The following is a 21,802-nucleotide window of genomic DNA, read 5'->3' as shown; positions in this document are numbered from 1 at the left end:
GAGTGTCTTTGGTAGTATGAAACCTACTTTCCTTCCCCCTAGACCTTAGTGAGACAAGGTTTGAGGACATACTTGGAGGAGTGGGAAGCACTGTGCAGACTTTAGCTGGCACTTCTCCCAGGCCTCTTTGATTGATCCCACCAGAGTTGATGGTGAGAATGCTCCTGTACTTCTCACCTATGAATTTATTGCTTTTGTCCACTTGGGAGTACATGGATGATGAGAAGTCAGATCTTTTTGGCCACACCCATTGCCTTTTTCTCTTAGTTATCAGAATTTAATATGGTGTTATTTTCCTGGTTTGGCCCATAGGAAGGGGCTGCCTCTCCGCTGTAGGTCTAAATGTGTGACAACCTCTCCTACCACTGCCATAAAAATGACCATGATTTCCTAATCCATGTTTCTCTGAACTGCATTTCTCCATCTAGTCAGTCAGCAAACATTAATGAAGTGCCTTACTGTGTGTTGGTTATTGTGTTGTGTGCTAGGGATAAGGAGGTGAATGGATGCCTTCCTTTAGGAGTTCACAGATATGGGAAGATGGGGTAGATGACAGGTAAACATATGCCATTGCAATACTGTGAGATAAGCCTTGACAGAGGTGTGTACCAGGCATGAATATCTGGAGGATTTTAGAATCTGGAAGAAAAGAGAGATTAAATGTTGGGGTGAGAAGGTGGGTGGTGAGGAGAGGAGGAAAGTTGTTCCAGGCTGAGGGAATTAGAGGCTTTGACTAGCGAGGCAGTCTGAAGACGTCCATAAACCTCTGTCCTTCCAAAGCTCAGGGAATAAATGCAGGAATAGAATGGGATGAGGTTGGAAAGAGAAGCCAGCACCATTTATTCATTCAGCACCTACTATGTGCCAGAACATTATTCTAGGTAAGGGGGATAAAACAGCAAGCTAGACAGACAAAGTCCAAGATGTCAGATCACATCATAGAGGGAAAAGATGAATAATAAGTAAGGAGACAAACAAGTGAGTAATTTTGGTTGGGGACATGTGCTATGAAGAAAATACAATGGAGTAATGGGATAGAGAGTGACTATCCAGCTACCTTTGAGTGGGTGATCAGAGAGGCCAAATTGAGGAGGTGGCATTTGAGTTGAGACCTGAATGATAAGAAGGCGCTGCCATAGGGAGATCGAGGGGAGAGTCCACCAGGCAGGGGAACAGTTAGTAGAAAGTAGCAGATCCCAAAGGGCCCTATCAGCCAGGCTAAACTATTTAGGTTTTGTCCTGTAACAATGATAAGCCATTTTAGGCAGGGAGCACCTGCCTTGGCCACATTTTGGAAATCTCACCTTAGTCTCCTGGGCTTCAGCCTCAGTGAAGACACAGGACAACTTCTCCCCACCCTCTAAACCTAAAGACCGCTTGGTGGGCAGGGCAGTCAGAAGACATTGCTAACCACCAGGTAAAAAGGGCTTTGGTCTAGAGAGCCAGATGTTTGGCTAAAAGCTCAAGGTGAGAGCAAAATGCTGAGGACAAATGATAGCAGTCACGAGGTCATAGACTCACCTTAAGCAAATTAATGAAAGGAATAAGCCATTGAGATCTAAGGGATCTTGCTCTGCATTATGGTCCACGAGGCAGAGGAAACTGCTGTGCCCAGTCTTGGAGGTACTGATAGGTTTTTGCTCAGCACAACAGGCAGATGTCTTCTGAATTCATTACTCCTGCTGGTCCTGGGCTGGGCTGTGGGCACTGGGGAGAAAGAGTAATAGGGTCCAATGTCATTTGCTAAACTGGACTTCACTCAACTCAGAAAGCCCCAAGAGGGATTTCAATGATGGCGTGATGCCTACTTTTAGTAGGATCTGCTGTGCTGAAGGGTGGCATGTTGTAGGGGCTCAGCTCAGTCTCCTCTTAGTGTCCAGAGAAATTTCTAATACTCAATTTGGCCTGGTCACTCTCTTGCGTAAAATCCTTTAACAGTCAAAACAATTTATTAGTATGTCATGATTCTAACGTGCTTGCTTTTCCATTCTCTTTGACCCTGCTGTGTCTTTCTAATCTACAGCCTAGCCATATTGAACATCTTGCTTTCCCCCAGAATTTACTCTGTTTTATTGCCTCCATGCTTTTGCACAGGCTCTTCCCTTGCTCTGGAATGGCTTCCCTTCACCTCCAACACTCCTTCACCTGGCTAACTCCTACTCATCTTTCAGGACTCAGCTTAGATGTCAGAAAGTCTTTCCTGACCCACTGAGCTTGAGTTAGGGCTCAGTGGGCCCGCGGCACTCTTCCCCTCTTTTTTTTCCAGTTTTATTGATGCATGATTGACAATCATCTCTTTTTTTACCTACTTAACTATTTATCTGCAGTTCATCGTTCTGGCCTCCTGAGTCTTTCTAGACTAATCCAAGCTCCTCTCTATACATTCTCATATTGTTTTTCTTTCATAGCTCATATCACAATGGGTAATGATATGTCTATGAGAGTGTCTAATTGATGGCTGTCGCCTCTACTAATCTGTAAAACACATGGGGGTATGTACCTTGTCTGTTTAGTTCACCATTGTATCCCAAGAGCTTGGCACATAAATATTCACTAAATGAATGAGTGAATGAATTCCTCTGGGTTCCCTTAACAAATGGAGATTATTCCCAGTTAAGCACTTAGCTCATTATATTATAAGAGCCTATGTACCTCTCTGTCTCTCCAGCTGTTTTGTAAGCTCCTTGAAGGGAGGAATGATGTCTTGCTCACCGTGATATCCCCATGCTTGGCACACTGTCTGGCAATTAGGCACTCAAAAATTTTTTAAAATATATTTTTATTGGAGTATAATCAGTTTACAATGTGTCAATTTCTGGTATACGGCACAATACTTCAGTCACATAGGAACATACATAACGTGTTCTCATATCGTTCTTCACCATAGGTTACTACAAGATATTGAAAATGGTTCCCTGTGCTATAGGGATAAACTTGTTTATCTATTTTATAATATATTAGTTAGTATCTGCAAATCTCAAACTCCCAATTTATCCCTTCTCAACCCCTTCCCCTCCTGGTAACCATAAGTTTGTTTTCTATGTCTGTGAGTCTGTTTCTGTTTTGTAAATAAGTTCATTTGTTATTTATGTATGTATGTATGTATGTATGTATGTATGTATTTATTTATATAGATTCCATATATAAGTGATATCATGTGGTATTTGTCTTTCTCTTTCTGGCTTATTCACTTGGAATGACATTCTCCATGTTCATCCATGTTGCTGCAATTGGCATTATTTTATTATTTTTTATGGCTGAGTATCAAAAATATTTTTGAATAGATTAATAAATGAATGATGACAGGCATTCACTCATGTTCTCTTACACTTTATTCTTAATACAGCAGTCAAGTGACCTTTTAAATGCAAATCAGATCACGGTTACGCCATTTCTTAATCCCCCAGGGGTTTGCCATTAGTCTTAGAGGACAACGCAGACTCCTTACCATCACCTACAAGGTCCTACATGATTTGGGCTCTACATACTCCTTTGACCGTATGTAGTACTATCTTTTCCTCATTTAATACCCCCTTAGCACACTTGCCTCCCTTGGATTTCTTGAATATGCCAGGCTTAGTCCCACTCTAGGGCCTTTATACTTGCTATCTCCTCCTCTGGGACATTCTGCCCCATCACAGAGCTCATTCTGGTCATCAGGTCTCACAGCTCAGATCACCTTTTCAGGGAGGCCTTTCCTGACCTTTCTGTCTAAATGGGCACACCTCCTCCTGATCACTCTTAGCACTTACTGTATCTGGAATCATATTGTTCATTTTATTGTTACCTACTTATTGTCTTTCTCCCTCTCTAGAAGGTAAATTTCGACTACTGTATCTCCAGGGTCTAGTACAATGCATGCCACAGAGTAGGTGCTCCAAAGTATTTGTTGACTGAGCAAATAAATGAATGAATATGGTAATAGCCTTCTGTAATGGAGGGGCAGGTCCTGCCAAACTCATACGCAGACAGAAGAGTGAGTTACTGTAATTAAAGAAATAAAGAAGCTGGACTAGTTCGAATGGATGGAAGGAGACAGGATGCAATGTAGGCTTGCCAGACTCCTCTGTGGCTCTGGAGTCTGAGAATCTCAGGCCTATACAGACCACCTGCCTCTAGACAGCCCAGAATCAGTTTCACTCTAGGTAAACCAAAGACAAAGGCTGTCCTGGCTTTCACTTCATGTTCTCCTATATTCAGAATGCCCATATGGGGACATATGTGAGCATGTAAAGATTCTTGGCAGAAGTATCTATCTGCTCTGTTTTAACAGGTTTTCTTTTTCTCAAAGTTTCTTGGAATTGAGAAAAATTGTTGTTAAGCAACAGAAACAGTGAATGGAGACAAATGACTCATTCACCAATACATATGAAATTTAAAGTATATTAATTTAATTCAGTTTATATTACAATGTGACAATTCTTATTTTGATAGCACTTTTCATACTCCTATAAAAATCTAAAAGTGCCAGACAAAAAAAGAATTTTTAGAATGGTGAATACAAAGGACCAGGTTTCCATAATAAAGCCCACTGATATTTTAAAAAGAAGAATAAAGCACAACACCCCTCTCCCATCTCCTTCCCTTTTTAAACGAGTTCTTTTTAGATATGATTGTGCTTGGTTGTCACAGTCTTTAACTTTTTTCTTTTCGGGTTTTCTTCTCCATTGTTATCAACAAAAATATGAGCATGAAGAGGGGGGTGTTTGTTTTTGTGTACACATCTTTGATCATATCACAGAGGAAAGAATCATGAACACCCACTGCTGACTGATTTTAAAAACTAAATCTTGATTTTAGTTTCTGCAGGGAAGATGAATAGCATGAATCTAGAGAACCTTACACATGTTTCATAAGTGTCAAGGGCCAAAGTCTGGTTCTTTTATTTAAAACTTAACTCACTGGTTAAAACTAACATCCTCTATTATAAGAAGCCTAGAAAGGATATAAGTAAGCCCCTGTCCTGGCACCCTCACCCCCACCACACACCCCCAAAGCCCCCCAGCCAGCACTGCTTGTCACACTGCTTGAAGCTGTGCAAAAAGACATAATGTATAGAGCATAATAACTGGGACTTAAATTACCTCCATCACAATATAGTCTGAAGTGAAAACTATTTGAATGTTGCTTTTCAACAAAGAGTTTTTAAAAGCCATTGACATTTTAGAGGCTAAGTGGGGTGAGGTTGAGAGCCTGGTTCTGGATTTTGGCAGATATGGGTCCCAGCATTACCACATACTTTCAGTGTGACCCAAGCCTCTGTTTTCTCATTCGTAGAATGAGGAATACAATAGTAACTACCTTATTGTTGTTGTCAGGCTTGGATGACATGTCAAGGTCTTAGCATTTACCGGAGATTTAGTAAGTATAAGCTATTATTATTTTTAGTCATTGAGCATTAAAATAATTATTATTGTATGAGCAAATGAATTAATGAATGAGTTTTCAGTATACTTGACTTAATTTTCTGTCCAGTCTTAGAATGGTTATCAGTGATTCTCAACTCCAGCTGCACAGTAGAATCACCAGGGTAGATATTTAAAGTGTTTAGTTCCTCCCAAAGAATAGATGAATCTGAGTCTCTGGGGTGGTGCTTGGGTATCATATTTTCAAAAAGCTCTCCAGGTGATTCTAAGGTGCAGCCAGAGTTGTGAATTACTGAGCTACTCAGAAATGAGGAAAATACCCTAGCATTAGCTAAGCTAATAGACAAAACTGCCAGGGTGGTAGGGCTTTACTGCTCTCCCCTAGCCATCTGAAAAGGAATGGAAAGACCACCAGGGCCAGCAGGGATCAATTGCCTTTGACCCTGATGTGCTCCCACACTTTGGTTTTACCTTTGGTTTTTACTGACTTCTGTCCAAATCTGCCCCTTTTGTTAGCTTTCCCCAGGCTAATCCAAGAGTCCCTTTGGTCTCTTCTGTGAGACTTAATGCAGGAGGGGGTGCTCATCATTTCATGGCAACAACAAGAGGTAAAAGTTTTCCAGAGTTTTATTTCAAAGCTGCCAAGTCAGTTCTTCATCATTCTTGTATCTTTACTCATTTTGGTTCTACCTTCCTCAAATGAGATAATATTCAAGAAAGTGCTTTGTAAACTGTAAAGCTATTTACCAGCACATGAAGATAAATAATAAAGTGCTCATAATGTAGAGAACCTCTAAAATGATCTGTGATGATTCATCTTTATTGACATTTTGACATTATTTTGTGTTACTTTCCAGAACACTCCATAAAGTCTTGCTGACTTTTTGGACTGTTTTTTCCTTAACATTCTCTTTTTTTTTTTTCCTTTTAATGGAGGTACTGGGGATTGAACCCAGGACCTCATGCACACTAAGCATGCACTCTACCAGTGAGCTATAGCCTCCCTACTTCCTTAACATTTTTTTTTTAATTGAAGTATAGTCAGTTTACAATGTTGTGTCAGTTCTGGTGTACAGCATTCCTTAACATTCTTGATGCAGCTTAACCCTCATGATTATGTATACTATGTTCAGCAACCTGAAGTAAGTTGAAACCTGAAGTTTCAACCCAAATGTCATCAACTGACATCAGCGACCAAGTCCTTGGCTTTGATGACACTGTCTTTCCTCCTATATCTGTGGCCACTCATTCTTTCTCCAAATATTTTTAAAGTTCATTTTATCTTCCACATACTGTGCTAAATTATTAGAGTAAAGAAGTGAAAAAGTCAGATAATATTCCTGTCCTCATGGAACTTATAGTCTAATAGAGGAGACAGAAAATAAACCGGTAGACAAACAAGACAATTCTAGAGAGGGATGAGTGCTTTAAAGGAGAGAAATGCAGTTACGTGGTGGAGAGTGACTGGGGTGTGGGGGGTGTGGTCAGGGAAGGCCTCTCTGACCTGGTGATATTGAAATACCTAATGTGTTAGGTGGTGACAAGTGCTAAGAAGTACAGTAGGGTTAAGAAATAAGATGGAGATGGGAGGGAAGGGACAGAGGTGCTAGTGTTATTTTAGAAAGGGTCATTAGGGAAAGCCTCTTGGACAAGGTGATATTTGAGCAGAGATCTGAATGAAGAAATCCATGAAGTGTGCTAAGGGGCTATCTGGGAGAAGACCATTCCAAGCAGGTGAAATTGGAAATGCCAAGGCCCTGAGGAAGGAAAGTGCTTCCTTGTGTTATGGGAACATCTAGGACTCCAGTGTGGGCTGAAGTGGAAAGATGGAGAGGAAAAGCCAAAGACAGGTCTGAGGTGGCTGTGCAAGATCAGGAAGATTTTATTTAGAGTGAAATAGGAAGAACTGGAGGGTTTTGAACAAATGATACATTTTAAATGGCTCAGCTGCTATGAGAAAATAGCATTAAAACAAATATGTATACATTGTTCAAACATAAATGAGGTATTATGTGCACAGCTTTATATATATATTTTTAAAAATTTATGTGCACTGCTTTACAATTTGCTTTCTTTCAAAGTGAATTAAAAAAAACCCAAAATATGATCATCTTATCTCTTTGTCTGAAATCCTTTGTGGTACCCCATTCCCTCACAATAAAGTCTGAGGGCTTATAAAACCTTGTCTGGCCGGACTCTGCCTGCTTCACAGCTCCTAAATCACAGAATTTCTTTTCCTAGAGTGGCACTTCGGGCTTTCAAACTTGCTTGTCCACTTGTCTAGAATCACTCTTTTCTTCCCTCCCCATCAACCTTGTCAGTGCATTTCTATAGATTCCATGTATCCATTCTTTCATTCATTTAACACATTTATCGAGGGACCTGCTGTGTCCTTCAGGTCCTATTCTAGAAATATTCTAGACACCAGAGACATACCACTGAACAAAACAAACAAAAATTTTATCCCTTGTGGGGCTTAAATTCTAGTAGGAGGAAGACAAGAGAAAATAATTTTAAAATATATATAAATGTATACTATATGACTTGATATGTCAGATGGTGATACACTCTAGGGAGAAAAATAAAGCAACAAAGGAAAGATGGGATGTTGAGGGAAGGGATTGCAATTTTAGATAGGGTGGCCAAGAGGAAGCCTCACCAAGAAAGTGACAGCTGAGCAAAGACCTGGGGGAGGTGAGGGAGTGAGTCAGGCAGCTATTTGGAGGAGTGTACTCCAGGCAGAAAGTGAAAGCCCTAAGGCAAGAGCCTGCCTGATGTGTTCTAGGAATAGTTAAGAGGCCAGTGTGTCAGAGGAGTGTGTGGGGGCAGGTGAGCTCTGAAGGCCCTTATAAAGACCTTGCCTTTTACTCTGAGTGAGATAGGAGCCACTGGAGGGTTTTGGGTAGAGTAGGAGTGACATGTTTGGACTTTTTTCTAACAGGATCACTCCAGCTGCTGAATTGAGACTGAACTGAGGGAGGCAAGGGGCAGAAGTAGGGAGACCAGTTAGGAGGCTCCTGTGAAATTCAAGCTAAGTGATGATGATGGCTTGAATCAGGATGGTAACAGTGGAGATGGTGAAAAGTTGGTGGATTCTGAACATATTTAGAAGACAGAGGTACAAGATTTGCTGAGGAATCAGAAACGTGTAAGAAAAGTAAAATGGTCAAGTATGGCTCCAAAGTTTTGGCCTAAACAGCTAGAGAATGGAGTTGCCATTCATGAAATGAAGAAAACTATGAGATTGGCAAGTTTGGACAGCTGTATCAGGAAACTGGTTTCGGTCAAATAGACATTTAAAGTGTGAGATGCCTAGATGTCTGCTGGATATCCATGTGGAGGTATCAAGTAGGGAGCCAGATCTGGGAGTTTAGAATTCAGAGAGAAAGCTTCAGGTTGAGATACAAACCTGGAGTTGTCAGCATATTTAAAGCTAAAAGACTGGATGAGATCACCAATGGGCTGATGGAAGAAAGAAAAAGAGGTCTAAGGATGGAGTCCTGGGACACTGTAACAGCAGTTCTTAAACTTTTTGATCTCAAGATCCTTTTACACTCTTGTTTTCTAAAACAAAAGAAAATTGAGGGGGAGAAGTGTCATTGTTTTGTATTTTTGCAAATTTCTTTAATGTCTGGCTTAATACAAGGTAGCTCATCTTTGTTTCTGCATTCTGTTTGATGTGGTATTAGACATCCACCTGTGGAACTCTCTATTGTACACCATGAGAGATTGGGACTGAAATAGGCAAATGGTATTTTAGTATTATTATGAAAATAGTTTTTATCTTACTACCCCCTGGAAAAGTCTCAGGAGTCCTCAGACTCCATTTTGAGAACTGCTGCTTTAATATTTAGAGGTTGGGAGGATTTAGAAGAAATCGTCAAAAGAGCCTAAGAAGTTGTAACCAAGGAGATTGGAGGAAAATCAGAAGAGCCTGGTGCCCTGGAGGTCCAGTGAAGATGCTCTTTTAAGGGAGAGAGTGATTAAATGCTGCTGGTGGTAGAAGTCAACTGTGGATGGAAACTGATGGCTGGATTTGGCACCATGGAGGTCATTAGGGACCTTGGTAAGAGCAGTTTTGGTGGAGAGGTGAGTGCTAAAGTCTGACTGGAGTGGGTCACCACATAAAGGTCACCATCTTAGGTCACTGAACTCCAGACTAGATTAACTTCCCCCTAAATCTGCTTGTATCGCTTCCGTATCTTCACATTTGATTTTTTTTTAATAGTTTACCTGTTTTAATACCTGTCTCTTCCACTACATTTTAAATTGTGTGAGAACAGGGATCAAGTCAGTATTATTCACTGCTGTTTCTCCAGCACATAGCAAGTGCCTGGGACATAGTGAATGCTCAAGTTACCCTTAGTAAGCTTTTAAAGGTTTTTGAGAGGTCAGGAACTGATTCCCCTTAGCTTAAAGAGCACACTGCAAGTCTCTCATCATATTCTTTTTTTCTGTCACTTGACTCTTCTCTTACTCAAACAAATCTGCACTTTCATCTTTAGGGCCTGTCTTAGTCAGTTTGGGCTGCTATCACAAAATACAACAGGATGAGTAGCTTATAAACAACAGAATTTAATTATCAGAAATTTCAGAATTTTCAGAAATAAATTTATTTCTTACAGTTCTGGAGGCTCGAAAGTCCAAAATCAAGGCACCAGCATCATCATGTTCTGGTGAGAGCTCTTTTCCTGGTTATAGTCAGAGCCTTCTTGCAGTGTCCACACAGGGCATAAAAGGCAAGAAATCTTTCTGGGGCCTCCTCTGTAAGGGCACAAATTCCATTCATGAGGGCTCTGCCCTCATGACCTAATCACCACCAAAAGCCCCATCTCCTAATACCATCACCTAGGGCATTAGGTTTTCAACATATTAATTTTGGAGGACACAAAGTTTATAGCAAGTCCCCATGCTTAGAAAGTCCCCATGCTTGGTTTAATGTTCTCCACTGTTGCTGTCTTGAAATTGCTAGTAATTTTTGAATAAGGAGCCTCACAAATTAAGTAGCTGGTCCTTTTATTTTATTTAATTAATTTTTTCATTTTTCAGTTTTACTAGGTAAAATTGATGTAATTTGCCCATATACAATATATTGCATGTAAATACATATATACAATATTCTGTACATATTTTAAAAAATTTACGTATATGTACTGTTTATTGTTTCTAAGAAGTTTATAGCTTTAGCTTTTTAAACTTACAAAGTTATCAAAGAAATAAAGCCAACCACAAAATAAGAATCAACAGAATGCAGTAGTCCAATCATAAAGGACAGTCAAAGATGCTTCCATGTAATCAAGAAATCAATCATCTGTTATATTATTGTATTATTTTTTAATTCTTTTTGGCTTGGGTGGGGAGGAGGTAATTACATTTATTTATTTTTTTAGAGGAGGTACTGGGGATTCAACCCATGACTTCATACGTGCTAAGCATGCACTCTGTCACTTGAGCCATGCCCTCTGCTCAATCATCTGTTATAATTAGTTCATTTGTGTCCTTTTTCTTAAGATTCCATATATAAGTAATATCATACGGCATTTTTCTTTCTTTCTGGCTTACTTCACTTAGAATGATGATCTCCAGGTCCATCCATATTGCTGTAAATGGCATTATTTTATTCTTTTTTATGGCTGAGTAGTATTCCATTATCTACCTATCTATCTATCACATCTTCTTTCTCCAGTCATCTGTTGATGGACATTTGGGTTGTTTCCATGTCTTGGCTACTGTAAATACTGCTGCTATAAACATTGGGTGCATGTGTCTTTTTGAATTATATTTTTCTCTGGGTATATGCCCAGAAGTGGGACTACTGGATCATACAGTAAGTCTATTTTTAGTTTTTTGAAGGAACCTCTATAATGTCCTCCATAGTGGCTGTACTAATTTACATTCCCACCAGCAGTGTAGGAAACTTCCTTTTTCTCTACACCCTCTCCAGCATTTATCGTTTGTAGACTTTTTAATGATGGCCATTCTGGCTGGTGTGAGATGATACCTCATAGTTTTGATTTGCATTTCTCTGACAGTGATGTTCAGCATCTTTTCACGTGCTTGTTGGCCATCTGGTTGTCTCCTTTGGAAAGTAGCTGGTCCTTAAGTAAAGTCATGAATATATAGAGTTATGGAGCATAGTCCTTTAACTTTGGATAAATTTGTAGTGATAGACCAATACTGAAATCAAACTTGTTCATCATCCCATGGTTGACGAAATACCTTATTAGGGTTTTCTATACCAGGCTGATAGTGAACATGTTATATATATATATATATATATTTTTTTTTTTTTTTAATTTTGTAGTTTTTTGGAGAGCATTAACCAGGAAGATAAGGAAGGACAAGTGGGAATGAAATACCCTAAATGGCCAGAGGGATAAGGATAGAAGTCAGGTCCTTCAAATTTGTGTCTGTGAGTGTGTGTAGAGCGGGGAGCAATCAATCTCAGGAGGGGATGCTGCTGTGACATGCCTCTTGTCCTCCATCGGGTGCCCTCAGTTTCCCCAACTGTCAAGTGGCAGACCGTGTTCGGTAATTTCCAGGAGGGCTTCCATTGCACATTCTGCGATCTCTAGAGTCGGATTCTAGTTCCACTTTGCCTCAAGCGGTGAGGCCTCACTTTATCCTACTATAAACCAGAAGGTGGGCCTAGAGCACTTTTCTGGAAGCCCGTTACTTGGAAACACCTGTAGCACTCCTCAGAGGAGCATGCCCAGGACTCTGCAGCACCAGCCAGGGGTGGGGCCTGAGCGGGCAAGAGACTCACCTGTGCTCGGAGCGGTGACTCACCTGCGTTCCCAGCTGGAGGGCTGTTCCAGGAGTCAGCGCTCCTCCTTCCTCTCGGGGGCTGACTCCCAGCCTGAGTACTCACTAGGGGCCTGGGATGAAGTGACTCTAGGGTAAGGGGCCGAGAACGAGAGGTCCTTTTGGGGGTCTGGGCCTGGAGTCGCCAGGCTCTCGGTGCGGGGCTCGCCCCCAAAGCAAGGACCTGGAAAGCCGGACGGCAGCGGGAGGCTCCGGGAAGAGCGCTCCGGAGGGAGGTACTGGGAAGGGCGGGCGGGGCCCAGGCCTCAGGGCGGGGGCCGCGGGCAGGGGGCGGGCCCAGGGCGGGGGCGCCAGGCGGCCCATTTCCTCCTCGGAGCCGGACAGGGGAAGACAAAGCGGCGGTCGTCGGCTTCGGGCTTCGGGAATCTTCCTGCGCTTTCTCCGCTCGCCGCAGGTAATTCTCTTCAGGCAGGTGGGGGCCCCTCAGCAGGGCCGAGGGGCTCCTCGGACGGGCGGGGCACGGTTTCCTCCACGACCCCGCTCGGAATCGGGTCCCAGGCCGGCGCCTGTGCGGCCTCCCGCCCGCTTTTCCTGCGGGGCCCCGGGCCTGGGCCCTGGTCCTGGGCTCTGGTCGGGCAGGCGGGGCCGGCGCTTCCTGGCGCTCGGGAAGGTGGGGGGCCGCGGCGGCTGGAGGAGAGTTAGCGGCAGGCCCCGCGCCGCCGCGGCGCTTCCTCTCGGGAAAGTTTCTCTCGGTTTCTAAACTTTGTTCAAGTGGACTCGGTGCGCGCGCCAGCCCCGCGCTGGTCCCCTTCGGCCGCCCTACTTGAGGGAAGAGTCTGCGCGTTGTTCCCGGTGCGAGTGTGTTTGGGAGTTGAGTTTTCCAGTGAAGTGACTGTGGTTTCTGTGGTCTCCCCCCTCGCTCCCCCGCTCCCGAAACTTCCCGGTCAGGTGGACCGAAGTTCGCTGGGTCCGCACCCCGGCAGTCCCTGCCCCAGCGAATGTGGAAGTTTGAGTGTCCTTTTCTCTGACTGGCGGGGAAGGCGCCACGCCCGTGTAGACTTTCGGCGTGTACCATGTTAACTTTTGTTGTGAAATTATTCAAGACTTCTTGTGCTGGTTAATTGGACGCACTTGGCTCTGATTAGTCCCGGTTTTCACGAGTGGCGTTGGAATATTTTTTGTTGACTTTAAAAAAGTGTGCTTGTGTGAAGCACTTGTTGGGAGAAATGTTGACTGAATGCCTAAGCTTGGCTTGGCAGGAATGGCTTCCCAGTAATGCAGGCGGCAGTTGGCTCAAATCCAGGATTGACACCCTTTTATGTCTTCCTGCGTCTTTGCGATGTTCTTTGTGTTTGTTTTGTACAGAACTTAGAATAATTTAGGAAAGAGTAAGTTATGTTAAGTCTCCAACTAAATTAAGGGCATTTTATATTTATGTTGAAGGAAATGATTACATCATTGTATTGTTGCAACAGGATAGGCATTTCAATGAGGGTATTTTGTTTAGCAGTGATTTTTAAAGATTGTACAGGTGTAGGTTACTTTAAGGAAGTACGAATTTGTAAAACAAATTGATTAGGATGTGTTATTTTGTTTTACAAGAGGAATGGGTGAAGAAATTATACATTTTGCCCAGTTAACCCTTTTTCACTAATGTCAGGTTAAAAAATATTTTTTATCCACTTTTGTTTTGGGGAGGGTGAATAGGTAATTAGATTTATTAATTTAATTATTATTATTTTTTAATGGAGGTATTGGGGACTTAGGTAACCTAAGACCTTGTGCGTGCTAAGCGTACACTTTATTACTAAGCTATACCCTTGCTCCCCTATCCACTTTCTTAAGGGCCCACAGATGATTAAGATGATTAAGAAATGATCTCTGAGCCTAAGAGCTCACAGAGTAATAGGGAAGACACACGCACTGCAAGTGTAGTACATGTGAGGCCAAGGGCATTAAGTGCTGTTAACAGTAATGATGAGAAACTTGTCAGTGGGTCAACTGTTGAGTAATAGTAATGGTAAGAGAAACTTGTGGAGGCATGGAGAAGGAGCTGGTAAGTTTTGTTTGGATAAGACCTGAAGGGCTTCCTGGAGGGCATTTGAATTGGGTGAAACAGGAGTAGTGTTTTGTCTGGAGAAAGCATAAAGAGTAAAGGAGTTTGTGCAATTGTGATATAAATCTGTCCTGGTTTTCTTTATATTTTTTGCACTTGCTTCTCAGTCTTTTTTTTTTTTTTCTTTCCCACTCCATTCATATCCAAGATTCTATCCACTGTATCTCAGTCCTTAACACCATTGGTGTTGTATCACCCTCCTTCCATCAGTAACGTATTGTACCATATGGTGACTTAGAGGTCGGAGGTGCCCTGTCCCTCCAAGATGAGACTCTCTTTTCTGCATCAGACTTTAAAGTCCAAAGCTTGTGCTAAAGCAGAAGTGTCTATTTTGAGTGCAGATGTCTCACCTTGTCACCTTTGCACTAGAGAGCTGCTTTTGGGAGGCTTTTTAAAACTCAATAGGACCAAAATGAGACAACTTTTTCTGGAGACCTAACCCAAATGTGGAGATCAGTGGTAACTGCCAGAGTTCTGGGATGTGAGAAAGTAACAATAGTGTGAAACATGACAGACAGACCTTGGTTTTGGTGAGGGGGGTTGTGTACTGGTGAAGATCTGGACAGAGGTAACAGGGTCCTCTGCTTGTGTAAAGTCCTGAGACAGGAAAGAACTTTATGTGTTTAGAGACCTAAGAGAAAGATTGTGTAGCATGAATACTTTTGGAATGTGGAGAAGGCCTCACATGAGATTGCCAGGGAACTCCAGATCACATGTTTGGATTTTATTATGAGAACTGTAAGAAGCCATTGTAGGAAGTTTCACTATCTGATTTGCTTTTTAAGAGGATCACTCCTGCTAGTGCTTGCAAGACTTGTATTTGTGTACAAGTGGAAGCCTACTTTCCCAGTTGAGCTGGGAAAATGGTGGGAGTGAAGGTGGTGGAGATAAAAGGAGCCATTACTGGGAGAAATGAGATAGGCCTTACATAAAGATTGAATGTAGGGGCCTAGGCTTATCCGAACTCTTGTTGTTTCTTCGGTGATACACCTTGCTCCTTCCTCACCCCATACAATTTGTATTCCGTCACTTTTACGAGGAGCTCTTACTCATCTCTCAAGACTCATGTTGGCACTTTCTTAGCAGCAAACCCCTTCTCACCAGGTGGGGTATTCCATTGTAGTGTACATCCCTATTTGCCTTTCCTGCTAGAAAGTGAGCCTTGAAGGCAGGGACTGATAGCCTTAGCCTGTGGCATTGTACCTGGCCTGGGTATTAAAAAAAAAAAAGATGCATGTTGAATGAAGGAGGAAAAAGAGTCTTTTCTGTCTGGAGCCTAGCTTGTGGGTAGAACTGTGACAGATGAGGCAACAGTCAGTTTGGAGGGTCTTGAATACAAAGTTGCTGTTTTGGGCAAGCTGAGAACTATCTCTATTCCATTCTTACCCTTTCCACCTAGATCTAATCAGATACAATCCTCTCCATCTGGTCTTTATCTTACATAAATTCCTCTTTCCCCTTCTCTCTGCTTCCACTCTAGATTGTCTTATCTTTGAACTATTGGAACTACTTGTAGTTCTCTGGATAAATTATTCTGTTGTTGCTTTGGTGCCTTTTTCTTATTTTTTCCTTTGTCTGGAGCACCCTATTTCTCACCCATCTGACAAACTCATGTATTCTTTAAAACCCACCTTAAATGTCACTGCCTCTGGGTTTTCTGTTGGATCTCAGTGCTTCTTGGGTACCTTGTACATATTCTCTGGTTGCATCTTTCGTGCTGTTTGGTAAATATTTTTATGGATGACTTCCTCTCAGCTGGGGATTTTTTAGAAGTGGGATCTAGGCCTTCCCCCGCCCCCGATATTCTCTTTTTAAATTTTTTTAATTGAAGTATAGTCAGTTTACAATGTTGTGTCAGTTTCTGGTGTACAGCACAATTCTTCAATAATACGTGAATGTACATATGTTCGTTTTCATACTCTTTTTCACTGTAAGCTACTACAAGATATTGAATATATTTCCTTGTGCTATACAATATAAACTTGTTTATCTATTTTATGTAAACCAGTATCTGCAAATCTCGAACTCCCAGGTTATCCCTTCCCACCTCCCCCCACCCCCCAGCAACCACAAGTCTGTATTCTATGTCTGTGAGTCTGCTTTTGTTTTATATATAAGTTCATTTGTCCTTTTTTTTTTTTTTTTTTTAAGATTCCAAATAGGAGTGATATATATTTTTCTTTCTCTTTCTGGCTTACTTCACTTAGAATGACATTCTCCGGGGCCATCTATGCTGCTGCAAATGTAGACCTTTATTTTTAATAAAACTTTTTAAGTATACATGTACAAAAATACTCAAATTATAAGAATACCTGAATGAATTATTTAAGTGAACACCATCCATATCCACCATTCAGATCAAGAAATAAAGTTACCAGTACTCTGGAAATCCCTTTTTGTCCCTTTGAAGTCACTGCTCACCCCTCTGCTCCCTTCAGTTTTTAATTTGAGGATCTGAAACATTGTTGCTCTATCTATGAGTGTTTGCCAAAGTTAGTTGAATTTCTTACTGTGTTCTTCACTGATCAGTCTTTTACATATAAACAGTACTGTTCTTTGGGGAAATTTACTGCTGTCTTGTTACTGCACTAGTCAGACTCTTAGACTGGCGTTCAGTACCTTTTAAGTTCTGGCCCTAACTTACTTTTTCAGCTCTTTTTCTTTTCTTCTTTTTTCTTTTTCCTTTCCTTTCCTTATTTGTTAATTGTTTATTTATCAAGAGAAACTATTCCTTAGCCCAGATAGTCATAGTTTCATGGTTCAGGAACACAGATTAAGTGACAAATTTCCACTGAATTCAACCCAGAGAAATTCTTTACATTCCAAAATCACTCTGCACTCTGAAATTTACCAACCTTCCTTATCTCCTCAAAATCTTTTATGGATCATATTTCTGTGGAAATCTGTATATGCTTCCTTTTTTGGTTCAGCCACAGAAAACTTACAGAAAGCTGAAACTCTCTGGGATGCAATGAATGCTCCAACAGTATGAAATCGCGCATAGTTGGCCAAAAGGCCACACATCTGAGGGTTTGTCAAAGGACTGGAAGCTGTGGTAGTTATTCTTCTTGACAGCTCAACATCATCCTTCCAGACTGATGGGGAAATGGATCTAGTTTTATCTTCTATTGTAAATTGTTGCTGCATGTCTCTGCATCTGCAAGGCATTTGTTCTGGAATGCTCCATCCTTCTCTGACACAAATGCTATCCATTTGAAGGCTGATTAATAGGCTTTTTCTATTGCGATATTGATCATTTTTGCTGAAAGTGATCTTTAACTTATCTGAAATTCTGAAATTTCTATTTTGCTTTTTTTCTTTATGAATTTGCCTATTCTAGGTACCTCATGCAAGTGGAATCATACATTTGTCCTTTTATGTCTGGCTCATTTCACTTAGCATAATCCCTTTAGCTTCATCCATGTTGTAGCATGTATCAGAAGTTCCTTCCTTTCCCTTTTTTTCTGCACTACAGTGAGCACTTGGTGAGGAAGGAAAGCTTCTGGAAATAATTTTTTAAAAATGTGGTCTTTAAAAGGTCATAGCAAACAATTGTCTGGCGGGGTGTTTCCTGCTTTGCTAATTTGTCATTGTCTATTATCCGATGATTTATGAAGATATTCTGCTTGTAGGAGTTTTTAATCTTGTGAGTCTCAGCTGGAGAATTTGAACTTTGTCAGCCATGTAATATATAAGATGACTTATAAAGGATATTTAACTTCTAATGTGATAAAATGTTCATTTATTCTTTCAGTTATGTAGTGCTGGACAGGACATGTTTTTTGTTCATATTAAGTTGGTTTAAGAGTAAAACCAGTGGACTAGTTCAGTTATTTACATAGTATTGAGTTGCTGATTTACCTTCCAAAACACTCTTCTAGACCATAACTTCCTTTGCTAGATACTGAGCTCCCTCAAGGCAATGACATTCTTTTGTATCTTTTAGTCTTTTGTGATAACTGACTTATCTAAACCCACAGCAGATACTATTCAATAAATATTAAATTAATTATGGTAGATATGCTATAAATAGGATTGTACCAGATTGATAGGGGGATGGAGGAGGCCTGGCTTTACATCCATTTTATTGAAGTTTTTTAAAAAAATAAAACCACTCATTTATATCACCTAGAGATAAACACTGTTGACATTTTGTTGTACTTCCTTTGATATTTTTCTTAGGCATGTATATTGACTATAACTTTTATAGAAACTAGATTTTACTTTATTTGCTCTTTTGTAATCTGCTGTCCATTAATCATACTTGAACATCTTCCCTGTTAGTAGTATAAGATTAAGCTTTATTTTATGTACCCCTAAGAAAAAAGAAACACTGCCAAGCAAGGAAATGCCATTAATTGTAAGACATACAGATTATAGAGACCTAACAATGTGAAATATGTATGCTTTAGAACTGATGAAATACGGTTAATCGCACAATGCTAGGGTAGGATATTAATAATCCCTTCCTATTCCAGTGTAGCTTCTTTACTCAGTCCTCTGTTGGACATTTAGTTTGCTTCCCAGAGCTGCTTTAATTTGTAGCTAAATCTTTTACCCATCCGTATTTCTAAAAGTGAAATACCTGGGGCAAAAGGTTTACTACTCTGAAAAGGAAAAAAAAAGTTAAATATATGTAACAAAACTTACCATTTTAACTTTTTAAGTGTGCAGTTCTGTGGCATTAAGCATATTTACAGTGATGTGCAATCATCATCACTGTCCATTTTCAGAACTTTTCCTTATTCTTAACAGGAACTCTACCCATTAAACAATAATTCCCCATCGTGTCCTGTCCCCAGCCCCTGGTGACTTATGTTTTACTTTTTTTCTTTATGAATTTGCCTATTCTAGGTACATCATATAAGTAGAATCTTATATTTGTCCTTTTGTGTCTGGCTCATTTCACTTAGCATAATACCTTTGAGGTTCATCCATGTTTTAGCATGTGTCAAGTTTCTTCTGAACCTTTCTTATTTTTTCTTAATTAAAAAAATTCTGATAAAATACACATAACATTTACTATCATAACCATCTCTAAGTGTACAGTTCAGTTATATTAAGTATATTCATGATGTGAAGTCATCACCACTGTGCATCTCGGGAAGTCTTTTAATTTTATAAGATTAAAACTATACTCATTAAACAACAGCTTCCATTACCCCCTTATCCCAGCCACTGGCAGCCACTATTCTACTTAGTTTCTTTGACTCTTCTAGGTACCTCATTTAAGTGGAATTATGTTGTCTTATTTTGTGACCAGCTTATTTTGTGACTGGCTTATTTCACTTAGCATAATGTCCTCAGGATTCATCCATGTTGTAGCTTATGTCAGAATTTCCTTTCTTTTTTAAGGCTGAATACTGTTTTATAGATATATATATGTATGTGTGTGTGTGTGTGTGTGTGTGTGTGTGTGTGTATCCATCCTACAGTTTGCTTATCTGTTCATTTGTCAGTGAACACTTGGATTGCTTCCAAGTTTTAGCTACTGTGAATAATGCTGCTATGAATATGAGTGTACAGATATCTTTTTGAGACACTGCTTTCACTACTTTTGGCTATGTACCCAGAAGTAGAATTGCTGGATTATATGGTAAGTTTATTTTTAATTTTTTGAGGAACTGCCATATTGTTGTCCACGGTGGCTGTACCATTTTACATTCCTACCAGCAGGGCACAAGAGCTGTAATTTCTCCACATTCTTGCCAACACTTGTTATTTTCTGTGTTTCTGATAGTAGCCATCCTAATGAATGTGAGGTGGTATCTCATTGTAGTTTTGATGTACATTCCCCAAATGATTAGTGATGTTGAGTGTCTTTTCATATGTTTATTGGCCATATGTATATCTCTGGCGAAATGTCTGTCCAAGTCCTTCACACATCACTGGACTGTTTGTTTTGGTTCTAATTCTCTGTATATTCTAGATACTAATCTCTTAGCACATACATGTTTTGCAGACATTTTCTATTGTCTGGGTTGTTTTTTCACTATGTTAATAATGTCCTTTAGTACATGAAAGTTTTTATTTTGATAAAGTCCAATTTACCTGTTTTTTTGTTGTTAGCTGTACCTTTGGTGTCATATCTAAGAAATCATTGCCAAATCTAATGTAAAACTTTTGCCCTGTGACTTCTTCCAAGAGTTGTATAGTTTTAGTTCTTATATTTAGATGTTTGATCCATTTTGAGTTAATTTTTTAGGTAAGAGTCCAGCTTCATTCTTTAACATGTGCAGTTCCAGTTTTCTCAGCCACAGTTGTTGAAAAGACTGTTCTTTACTCATTGAATGGTTTTGACACACTTGTTGAAACTTATTTGACTATGAGAGGGTTTGTTTCTGGGCTGTTTTGTTATGTTGAACTGTATTTCTTTCTTTTTTTTTCTTTCTTTCTTTTTTTTTTCTAGTACCACACTATTTTGATTATTGCAGCTTTGTAGTAAGTTGGTACCAAATTAGCTCTTGAAGCTAATATTTTGTATGTTTATATTCTTCAGTTTAGTTGTATGTGCATGCTGTTGTGAAAATATAGTGAATTCTTTTAACTTTTCTGTATCTTGATTGTGGAGGAGATTACACAACTGTTTTGAGTTTGTCAAAAGTTATACAATAGTATACCAGAGTGAATTTTACTGCATGTAAAAAGTGAAAAAATAAACAGATAAAAAAATAAATTCATTCAAAAAATACATGTTTTGCAAGTTTGATCTTCTATATAGAGTTAAACGAATAGTGAAAAACATCAAATCCTTCCTATTTTCCCAGCCCAAATCATTTTATTCTTCATGAGTGACTGAAGCCACACTTTTAGAAGTCTTAAAGGAATTTTGGTTATACTGTACATGTTGGAGAATTTAAGTCTTATTAGTACCTTCTGTTTTCTCTTAAGAAAAAAAGTTAAATACAGCAGGCATCAGGGAGTATCTCACAGGCAACAGTTCCTAAAATTTGCGCATATGCCAGTGTGCTTGCTTCCAGACCACAAGGGTGTTGGTTTTTGTTTGTGTAGTGTGGTAGTCCGCTTATCCTCCGATATCGTAGGCCTGGGCTGAATGGGCTGAACAGTGTAGGGAGGTAGATAGCTTATTCGATCTGCCCTGGCTCATGCAGTTTTGCTCACTTGCAAGAAGGCTGCACTTCATTTATCCATTATTGAAAGTTCCAAGTGTGCAGAAATAACCACTCTTCAAAATAAAACTTTAGCATTGCCCCTTCTCTGTTGGAGCCTCTAAATGTTCATTATTTTTCTCTTTAGTTTTTTTTTAATAACTGTCAAATTATCTCTTCTGCATGTGGAAGCATACCCCTGACCTATTTCTAATGGAGCTTGAAATTAGCATGCATTTCTGTTTACTTCTTGATGGAAGTAGGATCATCTTTCAACCCCACTTTTTGATTAGGGCTTAATTTGTACCTTTTCACTGGCTGCAAGTTTGGAGCAATGCATATAAGGTAAACATAGTTCGAAAGGCAACTTTGAGTGTTATTCTAAGTATTTGTAAAAAAAAGGATTTGGTCATTTGGAACAAGTATTTTATAAGTAGTGTGATTAG

General features: G+C 40.1%; 1 protein-coding gene across 4 annotated transcripts in view; it reads left to right on the top strand.

The window, feature by feature from the left end:
* CTNNA1 (catenin alpha 1) overlaps positions 1-21,802 on the top strand; it is a 276,028-nt gene that overhangs the window by 108,991 nt on the left and 145,235 nt on the right. The window contains exon 1 of one of the 4 annotated variants that reach the window (XM_072956868.1): positions 12,451-12,585. The exons of the other annotated variants lie outside the window; for them this stretch is intronic. The gene's annotated coding sequence lies outside the window, so the exon portion shown is untranslated. Of the gene's footprint in view, positions 1-12,450; positions 12,586-21,802 lie in introns of those variants that run through there. 4 annotated transcript variants of the gene reach the window in all.

Source organism: Vicugna pacos, chromosome 3 (assembly GCF_048564905.1).
Source record: "Vicugna pacos chromosome 3, VicPac4, whole genome shotgun sequence".
Classification (NCBI taxonomy): Eukaryota; Metazoa; Chordata; class Mammalia; order Artiodactyla; family Camelidae; genus Vicugna; species Vicugna pacos.
Note: the sequence above shows the minus strand (reverse complement) of the source record. Positions and strands in the feature narration are given on the sequence as shown.